This window comes from Mus pahari, chromosome 10, assembly GCF_900095145.1.
Source record: "Mus pahari chromosome 10, PAHARI_EIJ_v1.1, whole genome shotgun sequence".
Classification (NCBI taxonomy): Eukaryota; Metazoa; Chordata; class Mammalia; order Rodentia; family Muridae; genus Mus; species Mus pahari.
This window is the reverse complement of record NC_034599.1, coordinates 51,651,081-51,673,692: the sequence shown is the minus strand read 5'-3', so window position 1 is coordinate 51,673,692 and position 22,612 is coordinate 51,651,081. Positions and strand designations below refer to the sequence as shown.

The window sequence follows — 22,612 nt, the reverse complement described above, 5'->3', positions numbered from 1 at the left end:
ACCAGAACTCTTAACTGCAGAGCCATTTCTCCTGCTCCTTTCTTGCATGTCTATGCTCATGTTTAATCCCAAAGGCTGTTGTATACTGTGGGCAGAGCATTACCTCATTCCACAGGGAAGAAAACAGAAGTGTCAGGGAAATGAATGCTGGATTGGGACATATGTCTGGTCTCCCAGTCCAGTGTTCTCGCTCCAGGATTAGATTCTCCAGACTTCTGGGGTAGAAACTGGGAACAACTTTGTCTTCTGTCTCCTCCAAGCTTGGGGACTCTGGAAACTACTGGTCAGCATTGTTTCCACTAAAACAGGAGTAAATGGTGACCAGCCCCAGTCACAGTAGCTGCTACCTGGGATGTTCAAAGCATTGCCTGTGTCTTGATATTTTTCCAAGTGGTCAAGGGGCTAAGTGTGGGTAGCCCCCTGGCACAGCAGGGAAAGCAGCTGGGAGGCTCTAAGGGTTGCTTTCATATAGCTCTGGGCTACGCCAGAGTGAGTAGGGTTCAAGCTTTCAGGGGTGGGGTGGTGAATGAAGGTCCTGGACTTTGCCTATGACCTCCATGTGTCCCTAGAGAAGCCACTATTCCCCCCAAGTTCCATTTCTTTGTAGATTGCAGATAGTGATCTCTTAGCCTGTGTCCCAAGGCTGTGTTTGAGGCTCTGGTACAAATGTGTGTTTGTAAGTTGGTGGAGCATAAAGACATAATATTCCATGACAGTGAGCCCAGGAGTCTGCACCCTACAATTTAATGACCCTGCAAGCATTTGGTGATTCACTTGCTGGGTGCTTCCTTTGAGGCCAGCTGTGGGGACAGGGATGACTAAGACCAACTGCCCTGAAGCATGTGGCCCAGAGGTGATTGTGGATAGTCCCTCTCAGCACATGCTATCACTCAGCACCCTACAGGATTCCCTGTTCCCTCCTTAGCACTATGTATAGTCTGACTCCATGCTTCTAGCTGCTAGCCTCTCCCTGCTATTTGCCCATCCCTGTGCTGTGGTTTATCTATCTTGGGTAGCTGGCATGCTTGGGGGACAGATAAACTGATTGAGGCATGTGGTTCATCCCTCAGGGTCTCCATGACCCCTGCCACTTCCTCCCTGGGTGGCCCGAGGGCCCAGGATGTGGGCTGTGCCCAGTATATTGTTCGAGAAACTTATAGTTATGGGCAGCTTTTCTGCTGCATTGCTTACCACAGACATAGCCCACTCTGTCCCAGGAGGCTCCATCAGACTGGTGCGGGGGCGCCCAGTCACTGGCCACACATAACTCTTGCCGATGAATTGCATGGCATTCAGCAATTAGCGATTGATTATTTGGGGTACTGATAACTCTTCACGATCGACCAGTGGGGCAGGCCTGGCCAGCGCTGGTACGGGTCATCCGGGCCAGGCTGGAGGATTTCCATCAAGCCGTTCATCCCTGACCAGGAGGCTGGACAAAGGGGAGCTAGAGAACAGAGGTTCAGCACCTCCCTCCAGTCTAGGAACCGGGGTTGCGATGAGGGAAGAGGATTTTTTGGGGCACTCACTTCTTCTTTCCTCTGTGTTTTAATCTTCCCTACTCTGTTTCCAGTCTCTCCTATCTCTGGTCTCCTCTTTCCTGCCTGTTAAATGGGATGTCAGTCACGCTATGGGGCAGCACTTTGCCTTTGAATGATGAGCTTGCCCTCATTTCTTCCTAACATGCCTTGATTAGGAACATCTTGAGGTACAGAGATGGCTGGACCCAGGACCATGGTCGCTTCAGTGTGGACAGGAGATTGGAGGATGGAAGATCATGGCCACAGACATTAGTTATCGCTGTGAAGTGCTGGGTCTGGCTTCTAAACCTGGAGCCGGGCTACAGTGCATTGTGTGAGAAAGCAATTTCTAGGGAACCAATGCGAGGAGATGGCAGGGGGGGATGTTTAACCTACATACAAGACCCAGTTGCCTTTCAGGTCTGCCAGGGAGCTCAAGGCATTGTTTGTGGGCTTGGTCACGTGATCAGTGCTTTTTAACTTTCTGTTGAGAACATTTTCAGACACGTAGAAAGGCGGAGAGAGCAGTGCAGGAAACTCCCAGACACCCTTGACGGGATTTAACAATCTTTCTTTTCCCCTAAATTATTTTGAAGTATATCATAGACATCGTGACATTTCATCCCTAAACAGTTCAACATTTGTCTCTTAAAACAAGAGAAAATGCTCCTGTCTAACCTCAAAGGGTCATGTCTGCTCTCTCCATTTTATCCTTGCGGGATGAAGATGTTGACAAATGCGTAAGCCGAGGCTCCAGAAGTCATCTGTCCCAACCAAGGTCACATAGCAGAGGACAGAAAGGGGATTTAGGGGGTGACAGCCAGGCTTGGTGCCCACAGGAAGGACAAAGAGACTGAGGAGCCCTGGAGCTGGCAGGTGGCTGGACTAGGACCACCTCTGGGTGGGTCTTTGGGCACAGACTGGAGGTTGGCTCCCTGGGAGACAGGAAGTGACCTCTTTTGAATTAATTGTCTCCGTTCCCCTTGTTTGCAGTGAGATTAATAAGGAACCGCAGTGTCAGGAAAAAAAATCTAAAACAACTTCTTGTTTATTGTTTAATTTAGGAGAATGTTATCAGGCTCTGGCCATGAGGGTTCTAGAGAGCCTCTCTTGGCACCAGAGGTGTATCTGTCCACACTAGCTGCTTTGATGGGGCAACGCAGGTGAGGGAAATGGAGGCTGGACCCATAGAGGGTTTAGGACTCTAATCTGGACAAGCAGGAGTGGGCGGCGGTGTGTGTGTTTGTGTGTGTGTGTGTGTGTGTGTGTTTGAGAGAGAGACAGAGACAGAGACAGACAGAGGCAGAGACAGAGACACAGACAGAGACACAGACAGACAGACAGACAGACAGACAGACAGACAGACAGACAGACAGACAGAGTGAATACCTTTCTGGATATGACAGTGTAGTTTCTTACCAGCAGGGGAATGCATGTGCAGGCGAAGGAAGAATCCTCAGCGGGATGTCCTGAGTCTGGAATCATATTTCTTCCCCTGTCTCCAAAGAGAGCTCTGATTGGTATCAGGGTTGTTTGTGGAATTGGGGTAGGGGTGGGAAAGCCCCTGGGAGAGAGGTGACCAGGGGGAGCAAAGGACAGAGACAGCAAAACACTTTTTTTTTCATCCCTAGTCTGGGTCCCTGCAGACTCTCCATCAAACCTGGGTGTCTGTGACAGTCAGGGAAGGAAAGGATGGAAACTGGCCTGGAGCAGTGGCCCAGTGAGGGCTGGTGCCGGTCAGCGGCTATACTGGGTGGAGAACTGAGGGGGATGGGTCTCTTCTGCTCTGAGTGACGTGGGAGGGCTAGGCTGTGACTGCTGACTGGCCCTCAGGCCTGTCCCCTGCCTCACCAGGCCTTCTTCTGTTGTCCCAGTGTGTAGGGGCTGGCAGAGAGCACCATGCCCGCAGTCTGTGTATATCCCTGCACTGTCTACACTCTCTACAGGACCCCACGTGGGCGCTGAGAGGATCCTGCCCTCTCACGCTATGGCACAGAGAGCCCACCTACCTGGTCAGTGTGGAGTGGGGATTTGAGCCTAGGGCTGTCTGTTGGAACATGAGGCCTGGCTTCTGCTCTCTGCTTTATCCTCAATTGTTGCTCTCTTGGTGTTGGTTCCTGACTGCTTCCCATGGGCCTCAAGGAGGGGAGTTAAGCTAAAAGCTACACAGATCATCCCTGCTCTTGCTTTTCTTGTGCTAGAGGCTTCCCAGGGCTCAGAATGTGGGGTCCCCATAGTCCCAAGGATGTCTTTCTTGAGCTGTGGTATCACGGGCCCCAAAATCACTCACTAGGTCTCTGTGTGCACAAAACCTTCCACGGCTTTCTACACCATTGCTAACAGTTGTCACAGGTCTTCCTCACGAACACTTGTTGGGTGACTCTCCATGGTGGCCTGAGATCATATAGGTCATCCTGAGGCCTGGAGATTCATGCCTGGGAGTCAAGCATGGCTGGAAGCAGAATCTTAGTCATAGTGCCCATGACTCCCGATTACCTCGCTCGATCCTAACAGGCCCATGGGCTGTGGTTTGTTGCTATCCCTATGTAATAGTTGAAAGCTGGCTCAGAGAGACAGAGGGTCTTGCAGATCACACGCGGCATGAAGGTATACTTGCTCCTTTAGGAGGCTGTGGCTCTTCTAGGCAGGGGCTCAGTGTGGAGCTAGGCAGAGAGGCAAGGTCTCAGGAAGAGGCCCTGGGTTTGAAAGAGAATGTCAGCAGTCCTGTGAAGGTTCGGGGTGCAGGAGAGGCAGGGGTGGCCAATGCAGAGGCCCAGGGAGATCTGGACACATATGTAGGCCATCCCAATGGCTGGAGAGTCATGTCTGAGGTTCACGCACCAATGAAGGCCGAACAGTTAGTCACAGTAGAGCAGCAACTGGAGTTGCTGGTTTTCCTCAGGATTGGAAGGGCTGGGGTTTTCAGAGATGGCGTCTGTGGCTGTGGGTGTGGTAGTGGGAAACTGATAAGAGCAGGAGCCTCTAGGGGCGCCTCTCCCTTAGAAGCAGGCAGAAGTGTGGTTCTTCTCTTCACCCCATCAGACCCTTTACCTCCCTCAGTGTAGGGTGTGAGAGGGAAGCAGGGTCCTTGGCCCCTTCAGGACCTTCCCTCTGAGGCTGTAAATATTTTATCTTCACTATCTCTGCTGCTCAAAACTGTTGCCTTTAACACCTCCCCCAACCCCTTACTTGATTTGAAGGAATGCTGGAACCATTCCGTGCAGGCGCTCGCTTTCGCTTCTGCTCGTGCCCAGAGTCCCCTCCAAAAACTCTTAATTGCTTTTAAGCTGCGATAGTTGGCAGAATGCAATTTTCTTTACATTATGGAGAAAGGGCGGAAGAGCCTCCACATTTCCTTCCCTTTTTGACTCTAATGTTTCGTTTTGAGTTGCCCCCCCCCCCCCACGCTGCTGCTATAGTCCTGAGGAAGAATAGCAGAGGAGTGGGCTTGAAGCAGAAAGATCTATGGATGAGCATTATACCTCTCTGGGCCTTACTTCCCCCTTTACAAAGTGACCGTGTGTCCTTTAGCCTCCAATAGACATTTGCTGAGCATCTACACTGGAGACAACCGGAGGGCATGCACACCTTGGTTATCAGTTGCTGCATCCCAGTGGAACGTGACACATAGTATGTGCTCAGTTAAATCTCATTGCTTGGAGGAGTAGCCCTACTATGAGTCAGGTACTTTGCCTCACAATGGGAATGTCCAGAATGAGCTGGACAATGCTCCCATGCTGAGAGTGCACCACAGGAGGCACCACACGAACATAATTTTTGTGTTACTGAGTCCAGGGCAGGATGAGCCAGGGGAGTCAGAGAGAGTTACATAGATGAAAAATACTTGGGTTGGGCTTTGACAGGCGAGCTGAAGCCAAGGAGAAGGAACTTTTACACCAGAAGTGCCATTGTGAGGGCAAGGGTGACCTCGGAGGATTTAAGTGTGGCTGGACCTGGGTGGGTCTGAGCATCTGGAGAAGGCTTTACAGTAGCCCATGGGGAATTGGAGAGATGTAGAAAGGTTCTGAGAAGGAGATAGGTTCTGACAGGATCCCTCTGGGTTTGCAGTGGGGCTGGTGGGGTAGGGACGCTAGCTGGGGTCTACTGCGGTAGGTCTGGGGTTAGTTAAAAGCTATGCGTGTAAGATAGGGGGCTCACATACGACTGATTATCTACTGTCTATACAGTGGTCAGATGGGCCTAAGGTTTTAACCTGGACCCTGGCACGGGGTCCCCTGGTTTGGTGGGGTATCCAGATCATAGTTCGTTTCCCTGTGTTCTTCAAGGCACAGCCCTTTACAATTGTAAAGCCTACTTACCTCTGATTTTAAGCTGACCTGGACCATTCCCTTGAGATAGCAGAGATGGAGGATCGGGGACCAGTGTGTTTGACAGACATAGGCCCCACTGGGCTTCAGCTCCAGGTTTCAGGGCTCCCAGCCTATTGCCCACACTACCTCTGTTGAGCCTCACTCTCATCCAGTCTCCAGCACTCTCCTCCCGCCGCCCCTTCTACAGACAATGCTCCTTCCCTGTTTGCATAGTGTGTGGGGCTTTTCAAAAGCATTAATGATAGAGAGTAAATTGGAATTGGAGAGGAACCGTCGCTGGGCGTTCTCGGAGGGCTGCCTCTGCCCTTGCATCTCTCAGCCATATTGAAGCGGGTTGCCAGACCGGAATATGAATGAGTCTGGGACTGGCATTGGCCTTAATCTGCCAGGGAGTCCTGCCTGGCCAGAAGGTACTCATCAGTGGCAAAGTTGTTTGCAATGAGGTCTGTGCAACCACTGGCCATCACTAGCCAGGACTGGTTTCTAGGGACTGAGTTGTGTATAGTTCATGGCTATTGTGGAGAGAGGACAGGAGCCTGGAGCTCAGCTCTGCCCCCAAATCCTTATGAATGTTTCACAGATCTGCACATTTATGTGCAGGTAGGGTCAGGCGTATCTGGAACCACAGTGGCTCCTAAGGGGCTGGGGTCCTCATCTGGCTATCCTGGACCCCTTGTGTGAACTTGGTTGTCTCTGACCACTGTTTCTTTCTTACTGGGGTTTCCGTTTTTAAGCTGCTTGTGGTCTTTGGCACTTAGAGGGACCAGGTAGGTAATGAGAGGTTCTAGCAGGTGACATAACAGGGCGTGGTGGGCTCTGGGGTATTATAGAGGCTCAGGGATCTCCAGCTTGTAGCCTTTCTGTAGCTCTTCCACATGGCTGCACTGCCTTTGCTAGATGGACCGTGCTCATCTGCACGGTCAGAGTTTGGGTTTGACACCTGGCAGGCTCCCTGAAGCATCGTTCATGTTAACCCTTATGCTTCCATATGGGGAGACTAAAGCCCACAGATGAAAGTCAGAAAGTTCCCTTGCTCTGTTTGAAGCAGACTGTACCGCTAGGCCCTCATCAATCTCCACAACAGGATGGGGGGGGTCCTAGTTTTAGAGGGGAGGAAACCAAGGCCCAGGATGACTGGAATGGGGGCTTTTGCAGACCTAGGTTTGAGTCAGTTTGCTGCAACTCGAGCCCACCATTGCCTGCTTCTGGAGGGATCAGGAGGCCCTGAGACTTACACAGAGGCACTGAGGAGCACAGCATATTTGTATCAGAAGTGAACCAGCCAGGGCAGGGGGACCCTGGTCCAGATCTGTCATCTGATCCCAGTGTGACCAAGGCCAAGCTGAGGAAAACCCCTGGAGGAAGGATTGAGAGGACACTGAGGAAGGGACAACAGGTCATGTGGCCTTGACCTGCTTGCTCAGCGTCCCTGACTGGTCCTCAGCTCCTATTACCCTGCCCCTGTCATATGACAGCTCTCATTCCTTTGGCCCTTTTAATATGGGAGATGGTGACTGCAGTCTTTCGGGGGGACCTGGGGCTCAGCAAGGCCATTTAACACTCTAGGGCAGCCACTCTCTTACCCCAGTTAGGGCAACAGGAAGCTAAGCAATGAGAGATGCACACCACTGCTAAGTGGATAGTAAAGATTAGGCCTGCAACCTGCTGTGGAGGGGCGACCACACCCGCACACTCTCTCAGGATTCCCAAGGACCACCATATGTGACCAAGGACTTGAGTGGGGAAACCAAGGCCCGGAGAATTCAAGTGAGATTTGAGGTGTCCAGCCCCTCCTGATCTCTGCCTCATGCAGCCAGTGCGTCCCTTCATTGAAGTGAGGCTCACGGCATGCCATCTCCTTTCCATGTCCGGTGCTGCATACTCTCCCCATGGCTCCCACACCACCTTGTCTGTAACTGGTGCCTGACATGTAGGGGACACTGCAGACTTCAGCCTCCTCTATAGTGGGTCCAGCTTTACTCAACTCCTGCCTGGCAGTTCTCAATCACTTTGGGGTGTGGACACCCTCTATCTGAAGGGTCCTGATGTGTGTGTGTGTGCAGGAGCCCCCATTCCAGTGTATGTTCATATCCAGCTCTGTATTGTTTCAGTGCTCACAGGCTCCTGGCATCTGTACTGTTTCGGTTAGTGCCCACCTGCTGCCCATCCTGCTGACACAGGACAGGAAGGTGGGTATCCGTTGCCCAGGCCATGTCATTTCTGTTCCACCCTGCCACCTTACGAAGGTTCACCGTGTGCCTGGGTCAGGACCAGTGCTCTGATAGCCCATTAATTTATCTCACAGTCATCTGTCCCTGGTGTCTTCTCTGGATCAGGTCTGGGCTGGGCCTTGGGATGCAGAGAACCAGCTCCACCCCTGCCCTGGGGAAGTCAGAATTGTCATCAGCCACAGCAAGAGGAGTGAGAGAGGGACTCGGCAAAGGCAGGGACCAGGATGTGGTTCCCTGAGTCCATAGAAGCTTCTTGAAGGGCACTGGGAACTGACCAGGGGGGGATGGTGTTCTTGGCAGAGGGCACAGCAGGTGCAGGTCTGAGAAGCCTGGCTCTGTGGAGGGCAGGGCTCCCTCACTGAGTGAGGTTGAACTGGGAGGCCCTGGGACCTGGCTTGTGGCTGAGGGTCAGCTGGGAATCGGTTCCAAGGGGCCCGATGGGGCCTAATGAGTGAAAGCCATCTTCCAGCTGGAGAGTGTAGAGCAGGCCCTTCAGGTGGTTGGATACTTATTGTGGAATGTAGCCCTTGGCCCCCGCAGGTGAGATAGAAGACCCTCAGAAGGGGCTGGAGAGATGGTTCAGGACTCAGGAATGTGCACTGCTCTTACAGACTATTCTAGTTCAGTTCCCAGCTCCCATGTTGGGCAGCTCACAAACACCTAGAACTCTGGCTCTTGGGTGGGTCTGATGCCCTCTTCTCCATTGGCACTTGTACCCATGTGCACATACACAGATACACACATACACACACACACACACACACACACACAGAGAGAGAGAGAGAGAGAGAGAGAGAGAGAGAGAGAGAGAGAGAGAATCTCAAAAGTCTTTAGAGAAATCCTTGTGAAGTGGTGGGATGGACTAGGGTGGTGAGTGTCACTCACCCTAAGGACAAATCTGCCTCCCATTAACTCAACATTAACAACCCCAAGGGTATGTTAGGGGTCAGTGGGATATTAGTTCTGTAAATAAACGTTTAAGGGAGAGAAACCTTCTAGAGTTGCAGAGGCCTTGGTCTTCAAGGTGGTTTCCTCCGCTTTTGTGGGTGGGTTCACAGTGAGAGAGGTATGGACTCTTGGGGAGATCTACAGTGTGGGTGTTGGGGTTCACCACCTGCTCCTGGCCTCGGCAGACCTGTTTGTGCGCAAACATCCTAACATACATGTTCTCACACCCAGTGTCCCTGTAGGTAGAAGCCTTGGGGATAAGAACTGTCATACACACGGGGTTGGTGGGGGCAGGGGGAGAAAGCATGTGCACACAGTCTCCTCACTGATGGGAACTCTTAGAGACACACACAAGGCCTTGTGGGTTTCTTTCCCTTGAGACACACACACCATTTTTGCTGTCACCCAGGGAGTAACAACAGGCCCACACTCCCACAGACTACACAGACAGACATGCTACTGGGAGTGCACACACCCACGATGCTCCCCCCCCCCCATGCACACCTCTCACGTGTGTACACTGGTCTCTGCCCCCACGCACAGCTCTGCAGCCTCTTCTGTAGGGTAAAGAGAAAACACCCCCCTCTCTCCTCCCCAGACTCTCTGTATTCCCTCTCACTCTGAGCCTCAGCCCGGAGTTCCCCAGGGTGGTGACTTTTCTTTTTCAACCAGAGAATTCCCCTGCCCCTTACCAAGCACTCATAGGCTAGAATCCTGGGCCCAGGCCCCAGCCAGCCTGTGCACTTGGGGTGACCTTCTGCCCTTGTCATTTTGGCCCCATGTTCTCCAGCCAAGGTCTCAAATAGGTCCAAGAGTTCCAGCAGGGGCCTGGGGGGTCGGCGCCTGGGGCCCGGTGGGAGTGTGGACTCCTGCCTCTCAGCCAGAGAAGTGCTGTTTAGATCTGCATTTTATATTAGGGTCTGGGCAAGATTTTTTAAAAATCCATTAGCTCCCTATTGATTTTGTTTTTCTGATTACAAAAGAAAATCCAACTCTACATTCGTGGAATGCAGAAGCCACAGAAGCCCCCTTGTCTCACCTTGCCCCACCCCTCAGAGGTGCTCACCTGGAGGCCTGGCATCCTGGTCTCCAGGTCTCCATCCATAGATAGATAGGCTGTTGTTTGTAAACACAGTTGCTCTGAGGAACATCTTGATTCCCTCCTGTTGTCCTGCAGCTGTGCCCCATGCTGTCGACTGGTTGCAGGATGTTCCATAGTGTGGATGTGCTGTGCTTTACTCGAATGTTTCCTTATTGATAAACACTTAGGCCATTTCCAATTTCTTTCCTACTCTTACTGGCAACGCTGCTGTGAGCATCCTTGAGTATTTTATGTGTGTACATGCACTGTTTTTTTTTTTTCTTCCCCTCTGTAGATGATAGAAATGGGATTACTAGGTTGTAGGGTGTGTGGGTTTAAAATGTTAATCAATACTGCCAAATTACCCTTGCAGTGGTTGAGCCAACTTCTCTCCCTTCAATGGTCTGTGAGTGTTCATTTCCCATCATCCTTGCCAGCATTGCTTGTTATAAATCATTTTAATTTTTCCCAATCTGATGGGCAAAAAATGATATCGTGTCATTTTCATTTGCATTTGCCTGATTGCTAGTGAGACAGAACATGTTTTCATACATTTATTGGCCAATTTAGTTCTTCCTCTGCGGATTTCTAATTCACTCCCAATTTTTCTCTTTTGTCTTTTTTCTTATTGATTTGTAGGGGCTCTTTGCATATTAGTGGTATTTTCTTTCAGCGCCTTACTTGCATTTTAACATTGTTTATGGTGTCTTCTGCTGTACAGATGTTTTACATGTTTATGGAGTTGGATTTGTCAAATTTCCACTTTACAGCGTCTGGATTTAATGTTTGCCATAGGAAGGCTCTCCCCCACTGCACAAAGTCTCATTTCAAATCTGAGTTTTATTGCTGAAAAATCTTCTCAAAGCTGTGTTTGCAGGCTCCCTTCCAGCTGTCTGCTCCTCTCAGCAGCTGCAGAACCATCTCTGGCGGGAGTGAGGTGCAGTGGCCCCATCTGTCCACCCTTCAGCTCTGTCCTTTCCTATGTCTACCTAAGTCTGAGATCTGTCTTTGCACCTCCATTTCTTGGATGCTCTGCCCCACCCCTCTTCTGTCTCTCCTGGGATCTGCCCCAGCCATTTTCTCATTAGGCAGCAGTGACTAGGACTGCCTTGGTGGGATGGGGACAGGGTGGCCGCTGTCAGGGAATGTGCTCCCTTCTCCTTCTGTCTGCCAGTCTAGCTTCAAGTCATGTAGACAAATAGGCTTTGTCCCTGTTTTCTGAAAAAGTGTTCTTTCCGGAGGGCAGGCTCTGAGCCAGCCCTAGTCCCACCTCCACCAGAAAGTCCTCAGGACCTCTTTCCTTTTTTTCCAAAGTCTTGGGCTAGGCCCCACCCTTCTCTCCCTGATGCTTTCTTCCGCTCTTGCTGTCTGAGGGCTTCTTCTGGACTGGTTGCTACTTCTCAGGCCTTGCTTTTCACCCGTGTAACACAAGCCTAGGGAGGCGATGCTTGCTACTGTTAGACAGAGCCCATGAAGGATGGATGGACTCATGTCAACCCATGGAGCTGACAGACCCGCCAGCTAGGAATCACGGGGAGAGTACCTTGTTATACACAAGGGGCTCAAAGCATGTGCCTAGCTCCTGTCACTCCTGACAAGATCAAGTTCCTACAGAGGCTATTCCGTTCCTCACCCACCTGGGAACCTTGAACTTGCCGGGTGATGCTGTATTGGGCCTGAGGTCTGGAGAGAACGGCGTCTAACTGGCTATCTATGGACAGAACTCAAGTCCCCACTTCTTTCTCAGCCGCATGCAAATTCTCCTCACCACCCCTGTCTCTAGATAGTCACTGTACTCAGGATATGAAAGGGGACACTTTGCAAAGCCTATGATGACTATAACAAAATACCCCAAACAGCCATCTTATAGAGCAGTGGTTCTCAGTCTTCCTTTTTTTTTTTTTTTTGGTTTTCAAAACAGGGTTTCTCTGTATAGCCCTGGCTGTCCTGGGCTATAGACCAGGCTGGCCTCGAACTCAGAAATCTTCCTGCCTCTGCCTCCCAAGTGCTGGGATTAAAGGCGTGCGCCACCACGCCCGGCCGGTTCTCAGCCTTCCTAATGCTGTGACCCTTTAATAACAGTTCTTATGGGTGTGCTGACCCCCCCAACCATACAATTATTTTGTTGCTACTTCATAACTCTTATTTTGCTACTGTTATGAATCATAATGTAAAGATCTGACATGCAGGATATCTGATACGCGACCCCAGTGAAAGTGTCGTTTGACCACGAAGGAGTCATGACCCACAGGCTGAGTTTAGCTCACAGGTTTGCAGATCCTGCGGCATGACTGGTTAGCACCATTACACAGGCCTATAATCAGGTAGCCCAGCACGGTGGAAACATTGTCCAGCAAAGCACTTAGTGCCGAAGAGAGTGGGCCTCAATCTCCAATGAAAACACACCCTGGCGGACCTAAGGACCTCCCACTAGACCCTAGGCCTCCAGAGTTCAGTCTGCGTCTACAGTGCCTCCCTGGAGCCTATGTCTTTCATACATGAGCCCGTAGGAAACTTGCAAGCTCTGAACTACAGCAAGATGCTGGTGGGAAATGCTCCCCACAGCCTTCTAGAAACGAGGCCTCGGTGGGCTGTAGAGGACAGAGTGAGAGCTTGGGAGGCGAGTCAGGGGAACTGGAAGGTCTCTGAAGCATGACCCAAGTGCATCCCCTAAAACTCAAGGCCGCCGTCTCTGACTCACGAGTTCTGTGTTTCTGTCTGGGTCGTGATGGGTCATTTCCCTCCAATCACGATGGGTCATCTCTGTCTGTGTATCTCCTCTGCCCTGAGCATCTATCTCAGTCCCCAGGCTCCTAGTGGCTCCTTAACAGGAAGTGTGTAATGAGTGGGAGGCTGAGTGAATGGAAGACAGAGTGTTGTCAGAGGGATCAGGTTGGGGGGGTTGAGGAGGCAGGGTCTGGGTTGGCTGTGGGTTGCCAGTCCTTGCAGCTCTGTCTCCAGTCTGTATGATGGGAAACGTCTCAGACTCCACTTCTGTGAGGGGAAAATGACTTCTAGAACATGCTGTTTGTTGGTAGATTTCTCTTCCCTTCCTCCAGGGCTGCACCTACTTTGGCAGCATCCTGCAGTTGCTGCGGAAGGAACAGGCGCTGGATTTTCAGGGCTCTGTGCACTCTGCTGAGGGGCAGCGATCCAGCAGGGCAGCTTGGAAGGAACCTCTCCTTAGCAAAGCTCTCCCATCCTTTCCTGGGACTCAGCACATGGGCAGGCCCCGTGTCCAGGAGAGCACTGGCTCCTACTGCAGCTCCTCCCTGCCCCAAATCATTGTCATGCTCTGCCTGTGGTCCCATTTCCATAGCAACTTCTTGTGATGCCTCTGAGGAGAGCAGGAGCTTCTAAAAGGGTTGGGGGAAGGGAGCTGGAGACCCAGTCATTGTCTGGGAGCGTGGCAGCGGGGGCTTGAGATGCACTCATGGGGATGGCTTGGCCCGCCAGCTCAGGTAGAGATGGGCTCAGGGCTGCCAGCCAGGTGGTCTGGAGGCCTGCCAGGGACATGGCTGTCCTTGTTGGCCTGGCCCTGGCTGGCTCATGCCAGTCTACTGGGAGCCAGCTTGGGCAGGCATTGAGGGCACTCCTGCTTGGCTGGACCTGGCTTGGGAGACCCAGGCCTGATGAGTTGTTCAGGCTCTGGCTACTCACCTGGGCCAAGTGGGTACCGCCGTGTCCTTCCTGTCTTGATCTCCAGGATCTTCAGTCATTGAGAGACATCTTTAGGGCCATCTGAATTGGGACAGTTTAAGGCTGGAGGGCTGTGTGGCCAGTAGGTTGTTTCTTGTCTGGTCCTTTTGCGACAGTCCTGGGATAGAGCCAAGGTCCTGCTTGGCACCTAATTCTCTGCCTCCTTCTAGGAGGAGAAGCTGCAGCCTGGGAGGCAGGAAGAACCCACCTTCTAGACCTCACCCTCTCACTTGCCGCATGGCTGAAAGTTGCACTCACATCCTTGGCTTGCTAGAACACAAATTCTGGGAGGGGCTCTGAGCCTTTGGCATTTTCTGCCCTCATTGCATTCATCGTCTTGGGGCCCCATCCTTCCATCCATCAGTTCTTAAAGGTCTCTCAGAGGCTCTGGGGATCAGGCCTGTGCTGCATGGTCCCACATGGAAACACCAGAGAACTCGGGGGACTGCTCCCTGGGAAACGCAGGTGGAGGCTGCTGGGAGGGAGCTGGGTTTTCTAGGTACTTCCCCTCCTGTACTTCCCTCTGTGATCGTTGCCTTTTGTGGACTACTGTTTGAAGGAGGATTACCACGGTGCTCCCTGAGTCACACACCCGTGAAATCACGCCTGTGATGTGCCTGTCATGTTTTTCCCTAACACACAGAAAAATAAATGCAAGCCAATGAAAGTCAAAATGTTTGCATCCCGCTTAAATCCCCCCATGCAATCCAGAGACATGTATCTCTCTCCACTCTGAGAGAGACAGATCTGGGACCCCCTCCGTAATAACTCAGAAAGGGATTCAGGACTTTGAGAGGGTAAAGAAACTGAGGTAGAGAAGAAAAAAAAAAAAAAACAAAAAAACAAACCAACTTTGCTTAGGGCCACAGGATCACAAAGCAGGAGAGCTGGGAGTACCTGCCTTGTTTCTGGCCTCCTGGTACTGTCAGGTGAGAGACCCCAGGCTGGATCCCTTAGCATCTTTCCTGCTTCTGTCTGGGGAACCCTTGGAGGATGCTCGAAGAGGGAGTAAGGCAGGGAGAGGATGAGTTGGAGCTGCAGGGATCTTTGGGGACAGGAAGGGGTTCAGGCTGGGAGATGCTTCCTGGGCTCTGTCGACAGTACACTCTGGGTTAGCCTGGAACCTGCCTTAGCATCTGGTGGCTGAGGAGGAAGAGGCAAAATAGTGGTATTGATGGACACCTACTGTCCTCTGCTGTTCCTCTGCTCCCTTGGCAGAAGGAAGAAACCCTTGTTTCATGAGTGAGGGAAGTGAGACTTAGAGAGTTGACTGGTCCAAGATCACAGGGCCAGTTGTGAGGACAAGTAGCCAGACCCATCACCCTGATGCCAGATACCCATGTTCCCAGAGCCTTCCTGGTCCAGCTGGTGGCATGAATATGTAAGTGCACGTGTGCCATTGAGTAGAAAATGTGGTGTGTGTGTGTGTGTGTGTGTGTGTGTGTGTACAGTATTAATTGCCCATCTGGGTGCTCTCAGATCCATTTTCATGTTTACCCTTCATAGCATCCTGCTCATCCTTTCTGACAGCCACCTCCTCCTCTCTTCCCACAGCCTCCTGTTTCCATAGGTCCCAAGATTCTGATACCTATGGGCAAAAAGGCCAACTGAGCCAGGCCTAGGCTGATTCCAGCCCAGCTGCACCCAGCACTGCCCAGTCACAGGTAAGAGGCTATTTGTGGGTTAGTGGGGCTTCCAGGGAGGGTTGTCTCGGGGCCCTCTATCCACATGCTTCCATCTGTCCCTCTCCTCTGCAGTCCAACCCCAGGAGCCCTTGCCGTGGCCAGTCCTGGTCCGCAGCCAGGAAGCCTGGGGCACTTGTCCCAGCCACATGGTTTCACAGACAATGCTGGCTAATAGGTTCCCATTCGGCATGGGGGCGGGGTCTCTAAGGGCAAGCTGAAGTGCTCTGCCCTTAGTCCTGTCACATTGTTGACCAAATGTGTGCTTGACTCCAGGTCAGGAGGGAGTGGGAATGTGGGGACGGAGGTAGTCAATGTCCAAGACAGTGTCAAGAGGCAGCCTTGGCTCTGACGTGTGGAGTTAATGGGGCTCTGCTGTTGACATGTGGGTCCAGACACCCTCAGGGCAGGACAAGACCAGGTACTAGGTGTATGTATTTGTGATGAGCGCTGTCAACTAGACGACCTTGGCTTTCTGTGAACATAGCAGCTTGCCTCTTGGTCTGTACCACAAGGAACAGGGCAGCCACAGTGTGAGAGGGGACCGGCTCTCCCCACTCTGTGTCCCAAGTGAGGGAATGTGTGGAAGCTATGCTCTGACAGATGTGATGGGAGAAGAGCAGGCAGGACAGGAAAGGGACCTAGGGTACTACTTGGCTTGACTGTGACAGATAAGTCACCTCCCCCCCCCCGCCTGTTTTCTGATCCAGTGGTAAGACTACAATGGTACCTTGTTAAGTAGGAGCAGTGGTGCAGGCTAGACCATAGTGTCCTCTGTCCTAGGCTCAGTGGGAGTGTGGGCTCAGATGGTCCCTTCCTGGGCCTTGGGGACAGTTGTGTGGCTAGGAGAGAAAGTTGTTAGGTGTGGCAAGCAGCACACCCTGCTTTTCTTTTCCTGACAAGGGGTACACTGTGAAGTCCACTTACCCCACCAGAAACAGTCCTGATAGTTGGTTGGTCCTGGGTACATTGGTTCCCTGTAGTTACCGGGTGTTGGGCAAGAAGCTTGGACGGATTAGCACAGTGTGCTGAGTTCTGCCTCATCCTGGTCAGGAGGCTGCTGCAGTTCCGCCTCTGCCCTGCGGGCGGCAGCACTGACAGGTACAAGATGGGATCACTCCAGGAAGTGCAGGGCAGGGGGAGCCTGGCAGAGCTGGGGTCTGGCAAGGCTGGCTGAAGGAGATGATTCCAGGCCAAGGCTGGAAGCCTGTAGGGCCCTTTAAAAGCCATCTATTTTTTTTGTTATAAAATATAATGTGTGTTCTCAATAGAAACATGCAAGTGCTTGAGTGTTTTGCCCGTCAGTCTTTTACAAAATATGTATTTATGACATAATTGGGATCAAGCTGCACTTACTGTTTTCTAACCTGCGTTTTGCACTTAATACTACACCAAGATCATTTTACCATCATTAAATACTCTTCTATAATGTGATTTTTAATGGCAGCATAATGTTCCAGCCTGTGTTGCCGTGTCCCATTTAACTAGTTCTCTGTTGTGTATTTTGATGGTTTCCAGTGTTTTGTCACTATAATAGAGCCTGGGTGAACAAAGCATCGCACGGGGAGGGCGATGCTGGCAGGAAAGGGCTGAGGTGGGGAGGGCAGCCTAGGCTGTACTGTGGAGGTTGGGCACTTGGATGGCGTTTTTAGGCTCGGGGAGCTGGGGAGGGGGTTGGAGCCAGCTGTGCTGAGGGGCAGGCACCTGGCATAGTGACCCCCCTGAAATCCTGAAGAAGCCATGGTTTTCCTTTCTCTCCCGTGCCTCCTTGGCTGGTACTTCTTGAAGTGCTCCTGCGTTGGGGAAAGAATAGGGTAGCGGGCTGGAGGAAGTGCAGGTCAGGCTAGGTCCCAGGTATGGGGTGGGGTGGGCTTCTGTGGTGTTTCCGTGGGGTCCCTGGGTAGCTGGGGAGCCCTGTCCAGTTCTCTTCCTCACACTGATCCCATGGAGCCTGGGATGGCACATGGTTATGTGTCTGTGGGGATTCTCAGGGTGGACTGTCTCCTGCGTCACACATTAATCCTTATATGGTGTGTACTACGTGCTCTGCGTGCATTCTCTGGTGTCACCGTTAGCTCAGGGGCTCACTCCTTTCTCATTCTCCTATCTCTGGCTGAACACCCACTGTACACTGGGTGTGGCTCTTTGTGCCCAGCATCGCATGGTCTGGAGAACCACGTGTCCCTATCAGAGACAGGTCAGACAAACCCCGATCCTTGTAGATCTGACCTTCAAACAGGACAGACAGGGACATTTAGAGCAGTTCGGCAGACAGAGCAGGGAGTGATATGCGTTATGGAGGCAAGGAAAGCCGGAAAGAGGGATGCTGGGTGACAGGGGCGAGACTCATGGCAGAGGCTCCTCAGAGCAAAGACCAGGAGGGAGAGCAGAGACTTGAGGTCCTGAACAAAGTACACCCAGAGGTCACCCTTGGGGGGGGAGGGGGGCTCAGCTCCCAGATCCCTGCTAGAGACAAGGTGGGTGGGCCAGAGAGGCTGGAAGGCAAGTCTAAAGACCCAGCCTCATTTTGGACCAGTGACAGCAGGGTTTACCTGGGGGCTTTTGAAGGGGCATCTGCAGGATGTCTGTAGGCTATGGAAGAACAGACTCTGGGGATGTGTGTGGTGGGCACGGCTTACTCAGGGATTGGGAAGACTTGGAGGAGAAGACAGAAATGGGAGGTGTTTTAAAGCTGGGACAGGCAGGGTGGACCTGTGAACTGCAGCTGAGGCCACACACGTAGACACATGACTATTGTCAAGAGCCAGGTGGCTGGGAAACACTCAGAGCCTAGGCTAGAACATATACAGAGGAGTCTGGGGCTCACTGCCCAACAGGAATCCAGCCATTCGGGCTCCCTAGGGACAGCCTGGCCTTTTACTGCAGCTCTGCAGATGAGGGATTTCAGTCCGGAGAAATCCCTGCCAGGTCTCTCTCCCAGCCGTTCTTCTCCAGCACCCAATGCTTGGCACTTTCTATGGTATTTGTCAGGGCAGTGAGGTGTGCTGACTGCTGGTACTGGCCTCAATTCTATTACCCTCAATTCTATTACTTCCTGAGAGAGAGAGAGAGAGAGAGAGAGAGAGAGAGAGAGAGAGAGAGAGAGAGAGAGAGAGAGAGAGAAGAAGAGGAGGAGGAGGAGGAGGAGAGGAGAGGAAGAGAGGACAGAGAGAGAGAGGGAGAGAGGGACAGAGAGACAGAGAGACAGAGACAGAGACAGAGAGAGAGACAGACAGAGAGAGAGAGGGAGAGAGAGAGAGAGAGAGAGAGAGAGAGAGAGCATCTGGAGAGACTGCAGCTCAGGTCCCTCTGAGCACCGCACTCCCCTTTCTTCAGGCCACCCTCCCTCAGGAACCTGCAGTAGTTCCCTGTTTGCCTGGAGCTGAAGTCTGAAGTCCCTGTCCTGTTGATTCTGTCATGACCTGGCTAAGCCCCTCTTCTTTGCGATAGATGACTTGTTCACCTGGGTTCAGTCTCACTTCCCTCACCTCCTTCTGGAATGATTTTCTCACAACTAGCTAAGTCTCACCTCCCTAAGATGCCTTCTCTGACCCCACTACCTCTTGGCCCCTCCCACTAGCTGGTTGGTACTTTCTCCTGGTCCTCCCCAGACGGCTGGCTTATGGTGAGCTGACTTAACCTGTTGCATCATGTCAATTCATCAACGCCGTCATCATCCTCAACCTGCTGTCCTCGTGTCTCCTGTCTATGTGCCGTTCCCACCCCATACGTCATTGCCAAAGCTCTTCCCCAGCCACGGGACTCTGGGGTTTGGGGCACCCGAGCTGTGCTTGGCACTAGGTCACTGACGAGTCCCTTTCCTATTGCTGTGGTAAAACACCATGACCAAGGCAGCTAACAGGAGGAAAGATTTATGGGCTTATGGTTCCAGAGGGAGAGGAGTCCGTAATGGCCGAACGGTGGCATGGTGCAGGAGCAGGGGCTGAGAGGATATTTCTGGAACCCTAAGCAGGAATCAGACAGCTTGAACTCAAAATGACACGAGTCTTTTAACTCTCAAAGTTTGCTTCCAGTGACACACTTCCCCCAACAAGGCTACATCTTCTAAGCCTTCCCAAACAGCTCCATCTGCTGGGGATCAAACATTCAAATGCCTAAGATTATGGGGAGACTTCATTCAGACCACCACAGTCACCCAGGGAAGTTATTAGAGACAGGGGACCTCTGAGGTCCTGATCTGGATTTGCTAGGGAACACCAAGAATAATGTAGATGATGAGGGAGGCCCAATCACTTCGTGTGTGTGTGTGTGTGTGTGTGTGTGTGTGTGTGTGTGTAAACACCCACCTCAGGAGCTTGACGTGCAGTCTAGGCAGGCTACCAGGGGTTGTCTGTCTCCTCAGAACCTGTGTTATTAGCACATACCACCACTTTAGTTTTTAATTAAAAAAAAAAATTTGGTTCTGAGGTTGAACGCGGGTCTTTATGCTTGAGTTGCAAGTGCTTTACCCACAGAGCTATCTCCTTAGCCACCGCAGTCACCTCTTGATGGCTGTTCCCAGGGGAGTACAGGTGTCCATCTGACCTTTACTTACACAGCGGCAAGGCCGATGACCTCACTCTGCCCAGGACCTGGAACAGCTCTGCTGAGATCTTTCCTCTGAGCGCTGAATCTGTCTCCCTCAAGCGGGGTCCAGGCTCTGTGGGACAGAGGATGCACCTGGTACCCTGGATGTCTCCTCTCCCTTAGCAGAGCCCAGTGGGGAGGCCATCCTTGAAGGGACCTCAGCAGTGTCTTGGGTTTGATGGATATAACACTCCCTCCCTGAACCTCTTCCCACTTAGAGCCAGGGAGCAGCACAGGGGAGCTGAGACATGCATCTCTATGGCTGTCTGTGGATTCCGTGTCACAGCCCAACCCCCTGCGCACTCCATCTGTATCACAGGCACAGCAAAGAGGAACATCCAGGCACTGTGGAGAACCTTCTGTGTGCGGTGTTCCGGGAATGACGTGAGCAATCTCGGGGTTAGGGAAAGCAGTACCCTGTCAAAGCCACACAACCCATGGGGGGGGGGTGTCAAGTCAGCCCCCGAACCCTAGTGTGAGGAGAATTAGTAGGATGCACAGCAGAGCTCCACACCTCTGTGGCTCATCCTGTAGTAATGTCTCACTGCTCGGAGGCTAGCAGGCTGTGAGGGAGGCCTGGCTTCTCTGTGTCTTTTCACAGAGTGTCTCCCTGGATACTATGTTGCCAAATTGTATTTTTGTATGCCTACAAAAATATTTAGCTGATTTGGATTGGATCTTCATATATATATTTGTTTTTTCGAGACAGGGTTTCTCTGTATAGCCTTGGCTGTCCTGGAACTCACTTTGTAGACCAGGCTGACCTCGAACTCAGAAATCTGCCTGCCTCTGCCTCCCGAGTGTTGGGATTAAAGGCGTGCGCCACCACGCCAGGCTGGATCTTCATATTTTGCAAAATGAATGTGAATCAAGTTTTTAAAAAATGGATTTATTTACTTTGTGTGCCACAGAACACATGTGGAGGTCAAAGGCCAACTCGTTGAAGTAGATTCCCTCCTTCTCTCCAGAGATCAAATTCGGTTCATCAGGCTTAGTAGCAGACACCTTTACCCACTGAGACATCTTACTGACATGCATATATATATATATATATATATATATATATATATATATATATATTTATGCATATATATATATATGCATTTTATTTTTTTGTCAAACAGCTGTATTGAATTAAGACCACTATCCTATTCTTGTGTAACCTCATCCTAATTAGCTAATTGCATTACAACATTCCTGCTTTCCAAATAAGGGCATGGTCACATTTTGACCTTATTTGGGGTTACAGTTTCAGCATGTATGTGTTTTCACATTGGGAATGGAAACCAATCAACTACTGCCCTTTATTCCCAGCTCTCGTGACAGGCTCTTGATATGTAGTCATGGCTGCCTCCCAAATCCAGATCTTTCTGCCTATGTCCCTGTGTGTACCACAAAGCTTGGCCACCCAAAGCAACAAGGGACTGACAGCCTGACTTACAGAGCAGAGAACAGTCCCAAGAGGGAGCAGGCAGCCATGTTGTGATGGACAACTTGTCTTTTGGTGTGCAAGTGGAGATGACCCCAAGCTACCAGGTAGAGGATGAAATCCTGCAGCAGGTGGGACAGCTCAGGGGCCCCTTGCAGCCTGGGAGTGGAACTGTGATCAGGATTTCTTATATGCTGTTCCTAGGGCAGCCTTGTACTCTCAGGGTAAAGGGCAGCTAAGCACAGCCAAGTAGGCAGGGACAACTCCTCAGGGCTCTACCCTGAAGCTGGGTGCCCTGAGGCAGCTGCCTTTACCACTAAGTGCAGTCTACCTGCCTGTGAATTAGAAATCACCTTGCTTCTCTGTTGTTCTTTTTAAAAGATTTGTTTATTATATATAAATACATTGTAGCTGACACACCAGAAGAGGGCATCAGATCTCATTACAGATGTTTTTGAGCCACCATGTGGTTGCTGGGATTTGAATTCAGGACCTCTGGAAGAGCACTGAGTGCTCTCAACTGCTGAGCCATCTCTCCAGCCCCAGCCTCCTGTCTCTTTTTGCTGTAGATAAGGTTAATATCTGATGGATGAGGTAAGTCACAAACTGGTTTTGTTCATCTTTCTATTATCACTCTGCAAACATTTATGAAACGTGACTGTGGCCTAGGAAGGGCTATACCTAGGGACACAGAGATGAAGTGACCGTGGTCCCCAAGGGCGAGACTCGTAGCCATGGGTGAGGCAGACAAGTCATAGGTGACAGTTAAAAGTTGAACCTGCAGGCTGGGCGTGGTGGCACACGCCTTTAATCACAGCACTCGGAAGGCAGAGGCAGGCAGATTTCTGAGTTCGAGGCTAGCCTGGTCTACAAAGTGAGCTCCAGGACAGCCAGGGCTATACAGAGAAACCCTGTCTCGAAAAACCAAAAAAAAAACAAAAAACAAAAACAAAAAACAACAACAACAACAAAAAAACAAAACCAAAACAAACAAACAAAAAACCAACTTTGAGTTGCTGCAGGTGGCAGTCTTGGGAAGACAAGTATACACCTTTGCTTGAGAGGACAGATCGGTATAACTTGCTGTGCAGGTCATTCTGATGT

General features: G+C 51.4%; 1 protein-coding gene across 6 annotated transcripts in view; it reads left to right on the top strand.

The window, feature by feature from the left end:
• Lingo1 (leucine rich repeat and Ig domain containing 1) overlaps nt 1–22,612 on the top strand; it is a 182,100-nt gene that overhangs the window by 5,826 nt on the left and 153,662 nt on the right. For 4 of the 6 annotated variants that reach the window (XM_029543333.1, XM_029543334.1, XM_029543329.1 and 1 more), the window contains exon 2: nt 15,365–15,474. The exons of 1 other annotated variant lie outside the window; for it this stretch is intronic. The gene's annotated coding sequence lies outside the window, so the exon portion shown is untranslated. Of the gene's footprint in view, nt 1–7,977; nt 8,041–15,364; nt 15,475–22,612 lie in introns of those variants that run through there. One more of the 6 variants, XM_029543331.1, reaches the window with a different exon arrangement.